Below are 6,000 nucleotides of genomic sequence, written 5' to 3'. Positions count from 1 at the left end.
CTGGCCTTGAACTCACAGATCTGCCGGCTTCTACCTCCCAAGTGCTGGGATTAAAGGCATGTACCACTACGCCTGGCTTCTGCTGTAAAATTTTATGGGTTCTGACAAATGCATAATGCCATTGTATATCATAGTGCCATCCATGATCAAAGTATGAAGGACAGTTTCAACTGTCCTTTTCAACTTTTTAAAAAATTCTTTCTCCACCCAACATCTAGCAGCAGTTGATCTGATTGTTCCCTCACTAATCCTGCATTTTTCAGAATATCATATTATTGGAATTGTACAGACTGTGACCGCTTCTACTTAGTTAGCAATATGCGTGTGTGTGTCTGTGTGTGTGTGTCTGTGTGTGTGTGTGTGTCTGTGTCTGTGTGTCTGTGTGTGTGTGTGTCTTGAGTGCTTCTTTCAGCTATTAAACAGGATTCCATTGTATGGATGTATTACAGGTTATGTTCTTCACTCACCTGTTGTCTTCAGAGTTTCGGGTTTGGAGTCTTCAGAGTTTTGGGTTTGGAGCTCAGAGTCTAAAGTGCTAAGTGTGGGCCTTCTCACTGAGGCATATTCCCAACTTCTGTTTAGTTCTTTGTATGTTTTGTTTTGAGACAGGTTCTCCCTGCAGCCTAATAGACCAGGCTGGACTCAAACTTACAGAAATTAGCTTGCCTCTGCCTTCCAAGTGTGCCACCATGCCTGGCTCCTTTTGCTATTTCTTGAGGTCTGTTTCTTTTCATACAGGCCATGTCTTGAAAGTTTACATGTGGAAGTCGAGCGTGGTGGTGCGCACGCCTTTAATCCCAGCACCGGGAGGCAGAGGCAAGTGGATCTCTGTGAGTTCAAGGCCAGCCTGGTCTACATAGTGAGTTCCGGAACACCTGGGACTACAGGGAGACCCTGTCTCAAAAAGACCAAAAAAAAAAAAAAAAAAGTTTATATATGGGCTTGTTTTTATTTGCATAATCCAACGAATCATAAAGTGATGCTGAAGCCACTTGTCTTGCCACCACCAAATGGGTTCTAAGTCCAAATACAAAAATTATATCTGCTGTGCTGTTGTACATTTTTAGTTCTTCCTAAATTTGTCTTAGGTACTTGCATTATTTACTTTTCTATTGCTGTTATAAAACACCATGACTAAGGGTTACATATGCAGTTCTTGTAGAGAGGGAATGTTTATTGAATATGCCAACATGTCATGGTAGCTTACTCCATCCATGGTGGCACACAGTGACCCTCACTTCTCCTTTTTACACTTTACTGCAGTACCTTCCTATGCTGGATAGGTAACCCCATCAGTAAGTAGATGCATGTCATTCTCCCTCTTCCTTCAGATGGGACCTCTCAAATGTTGGTCACAATGCAGCTAAGGATTATTTTGAATTTACGGTCCCTCTCCCCATTGTGTGCATTATTGGTGTGTGATACCATGCCTGGTTTTATACAGTACTAAGGATCAGTCTCAGGGCCTCAGGGCATGCTAGGCTAGCATTCAACTAGCTGGATTATCTCTCTCTCTCTCTCTCTCTTTTTGGCATTTTTTGAGATGGTCTCCCTGTAGCCCCAGTTGTACTGGAACTCACTATGTAGACTAGGCTAGCCTTAAACTCACAGAGATCCCCCTGCCTCTTCCTCTGCCTCCTGAGTGCTGGGATTAAAGGCGTCCACGGACCTCTGAGTTACATCTCAAGTCCTGCTATTTTTAAAATTTATTTTCTGTGTATGAATGTTTTGCATACATGTATGTAAGTATACATGTGTGATCAATACCCTCAGAGGTCAGTACAGGCAGTTGTTAGCTACCATGTGGGTGTTGGGAACTGAACCTGGGTCCTCTACAAGAACAGCTAATGCTCTTAACTGCTGAGCCATCTCTCCTTTTTTTTTTTTTTTTTTTTTTTTTTTTTTTTTTTTTTTTTTTTTGAGACAAAGTCTCTGTTGCCCAGCCTGACCTTGTGCCTGCATTGATCCATCAGTTCTAGCATTTCAAGTGTGGGAGGAGACACGGCACCCTGCTTTCCTTCAGCTTGGTCTGAAAAGTCTTAATTTTATATGTTGAGTTACTTTAAAGGATAATAGAGTTTATATAAGGAATTTATAGTTGAACTTTAAAATTAGTTTACATTTTTTGTAATAACTTGGTCAAAATAGTAAATTGGGTCCGTTTTGATTTTCTTTCCTTTTGTTTTGGACTTTGCCTACAAAATAAAGGGCTTCATTGTAGCTACAAGGCCAAAATGTAGTCCCAGCCCTCTTTTGTGTTTCTTTCCTCCTATCCCTATCTCCCCAGCCCCCTCATTGTTTTTTAATGTAGTTTTAAAGTATTTGTGTGTGTGCGTGCATGCATGCATGCAACAAAGCATGTGTGGAGATCAGGAGACAACTTATAGACTCCTTATACCATGTGGATCTGGGGATTAAACTCACCTTGTCAGACTTGGTGGCAACAAGTGCCTTTTAACCACTGAGATATCTTGCCCTAAATTGTAGTTTTAGAAAAGCAAATAACTATACTTAATCTTCAGGACGGTTCATAGCCACCATGTGGGTGCTGGGTCCTCTGCAAGAGCAGTCAGTGCTCTTAACCACTGAGCCACCTCTCCAGCCCCTGCTTAACCATTCTTAAAATGTACAGTTGAGTAGTATTAAGCATAGTTACACTGTTGTGAAACAGTTCCTCAGAACCTTTTCATCTCGTAGAATCAAAACTATTACTTTTAGTTTTAGTAAAACAAAAACAAAAACAAAAACAAAACCTAAATAGTCTCCTTTGCTTCTTCCCCTAGCCCTTGTTTATCACAATCTTGTTTTTGTACATGCGTATTTGGATACTTTGGACACATTATATAAGTGATACCATGTTTACCCATCTGTTGATGACATTTCGGTTGCTATGAACATGGGTGTGCAGCCATCTTTGGGAGCTGTTTTCAGTTGTGGCTGTACACCTAGATGCTGGATTGATCATAGGGTAGCTACTTGACCACAGCACTCGTACCATTTTACAATCCCTCAAGGTCCTAACTTCTGTCAACATTTGACTATTGTATGATATATCTGGATTATATTTAGTAAAAACTTGATAATATTTTTTGAGTTTTCAAATTTCAGTGTCATAACAATGGCTGTCATGCTTTTTAGCTGATTTTAGAGCATGGAAGAATCATAGCCTGGGAGAAAGAAAACCAGTGGGTGAAGCTAATAGTGACAGTTAGGAGGATAGATATGCAGTATCCCCAGGGTACTCATCATCACTAGAAAAGCCATTGGAAAACATTTGTCATTTGTGTACATCTGGGGTCTGTGTGTGTGTGTGTGTGTGTGTGTGTGTGTGTGTGTGTGTTTAAGCATAGTGGAGTTTATTAAAAAGAAAGTTCAGCATAGATTCTAGTATAGGGATTAATAGGCACTCAGGAATAATAAGATACAACTCAACTTGGGTGTAGGCTTCATGGTGAATTGCCATGCTTTAGGTTAAGTGACCATGTGGAAAAAAAGAAAATGGTACCTTGTCAAGCACATGTGTGTATGTGTGCAGGCGTACTTCTAGTTGTGTGTCTTCTACTGTTTCTTCCCCAATCTCTTGGCTCTGCCTTCTTGGGCCTCAAACTAAAATCCATCTACTCTCAAATCATTCTGTGTATCCTGGTAGGTCAGCTTTTATTTCTTTAGATCTCTGGTCCTTAGAAAGTGGGCCTACCTAACATCCATTGACAGTCTAGTATAATGCACAAAGGACTTAATTGCTTAGAAGATGAGATGAAAGCTGGTGCTTGGCAGTTTAATATTTTTGTTCTGGGGTCTTTTTTGGGGGGGGGTTCTTTTTGAGACAGGGCCTCCTTGTAGCCCCAGATGGCCTGGAACTCGCTATGTAGACCAGGCTGGCCTGGAACTCACAGAGATCTGCCTGCCTCTCCCTCCCAAGTGCTGGGATTAAAGGTGTACACCACCATGCCCACCTGTTCTGGGATCTTTAAAAAATGTAATTTGAGGGCCTGGAGAAATGGCTTAGTGGTCAAGAGGCACTGGCTGCTCTTGCAGTGGACTGGGGTTCTAGTCCCAGCACCCATATGGCAGCTAACAGTTGTCCATAATTCCAGTACCAGGGTATCTGACGCCCTCTTCTGGCCTCTGGGCATTACATGACGTGGGTGCACTCACACACATGCAGGCAATACACTCATACACATAAAATAAAAATAATAAATAAAATACCTTTATTTGTTGTTTGTTTTTGAGACAGGTTCTCCCTGTAGCCCCAGCAGGCCTAGAACTCACTATATAGACCAGGCTGGCCTTGAGCTCATAAAAATGCACTTGACTCTGCCTCCTGAGTGCTGGGATTAAAGGCGTGCACCACCACTCTTGACACTAAAGTATTTTTAAAACTCTAATTTGGGGGTCTGAAGAGCTGGCTCAGTGGTTAAGACCAGTGTTCTTACAGAAGACCCGGGTTCGAATCCCAGCACCCACATGGCAGCTAACAACTGTCCATAACTCCAGTTCCAGGGGATCTGACAGCCTCTTCTGTCCTCTGTGGGCATTGCACGACACAGGTGTACTTACCTACATGCAGGCAATACACAAATACATAAAATACAAATAATAATTTTTTGTTGTTATTGAGACAGGGTCTCCCTGTAGCCCCAGCTGTCCTGGAACTCACTGTGTATACCAGTTTGGCCTTGAACTCAGAGATCTGCCTGCCTCTGCCTCCCGAGTGCTGGGATTAAAGGCATGTGCCACCATGCCCAGCTAATAAAATATTTTTTTAAGAAATCTAATTTGGAAGCATGCCTATACTTGGACTTTGGAACAGCAGTAATACTGTAATAATTCTTTACTGTGTTATGAGCTGTTAACCTCTTATTTCATTTTAATGTTTTAATCAGTATTCACTATGAATTACATGTAAAAGAGCTTTTGGCCATTATGAAACGCTTTAGGAGCTGATGAAATGACTCAGTGGGTAAAGGTGCTTGTTGCCAAGCTGATATCCTGAGTTCAGTGGTGGAAGGAGAGAACTGACCCCAGATAGTGGGGGATTGCACCAAATAAATGTAATGAAACAGTTTAGTTAGTTGAGTACCATATTTATACATACACATATGTAGCAAATATATGATGTTCTTTGTGTATGTGTGAGAGAAAGAGACAGACAAGATTTCATGTGGCCCAGGCTGGCCTCACACTTGCAGTGTAGCCAAAGATGACTTTAAGTTACAAATCCTCCTGCCTATACCTCCCAAGTAGAGTGCTAGAATTAACTACTGCCTACCATACCTGGTTTTATAAGGAACTGGGAATCCAACCCAAGGTTTTGTTCATGCTAGGCACCAACTGAGCCACACTTCCAACCTCCAATATGATAATTATATATTGGAAAATTTTTTATTATTTTTTATTTTATATGTATGAGTGTATTGCCTGCATGTGTATACGTGCACCCATGTCATGCAGTGCCTGAGGAAGTGAGGAGAGGGTGTCAAATCCCCTTGGAACTGGAGTTATGTATGGTTGTTAGCCACCATGTCAGTGCTGGGCACCAAACCCAGGTCTTCTGTGAGAGCAGTCAATGCTCTTAACTGCTGAGCCATCTCTAGCCCCATGTTTTTTTGAGAGAGTGCTTCATCATGTAATATAGCTCAGACAGACCTTGAACTCAGGATTTTCCCAACTCACTCAGCCTCCCAAGTGCTGGGATTACAGGCATATACCACAATACCCAATTTATATTAGGCTTGAATTTTTTTTTCTTTTTTGAGACAGGGTCTCCCTGTAGCCATAGGTGGCCTAGAACTCACTATGTGGACAAGGCTGTCCTGAATCTCATAGAAATCCAAATGCTGGAACTAAAGATTTGCACCCTCATGTCTGACCCTTGAATGTTGCTTTTAAATTAACTGGTTTTAGGAAAACATCATCTCCCAGGATTCCCTTTCCATATTTATACATTAAAATAAAGTTTCTTTTAACTCTTTGATTTGAAAACCTTAATTTTAA

At 41.4% G+C, this 6,000-nt stretch overlaps 1 protein-coding gene across 1 annotated transcript in view; it reads left to right on the top strand.

Moving 5' to 3' along the window:
- Positions 1–6,000, top strand: part of Canx (calnexin) — a 37,628-nt gene that overhangs the window by 15,013 nt on the left and 16,615 nt on the right. The gene's annotated exons all lie outside the window — the stretch shown is intronic.

Source organism: Nannospalax galili, unplaced genomic scaffold (genome assembly GCF_000622305.1).
Source record: "Nannospalax galili isolate Female #2095 unplaced genomic scaffold, S.galili_v1.0 scaffold1206, whole genome shotgun sequence".
Taxonomy (NCBI): domain Eukaryota; kingdom Metazoa; phylum Chordata; class Mammalia; order Rodentia; family Spalacidae; genus Nannospalax; species Nannospalax galili.
Note: the sequence above shows the minus strand (reverse complement) of the source record. Positions and strands in the feature narration are given on the sequence as shown.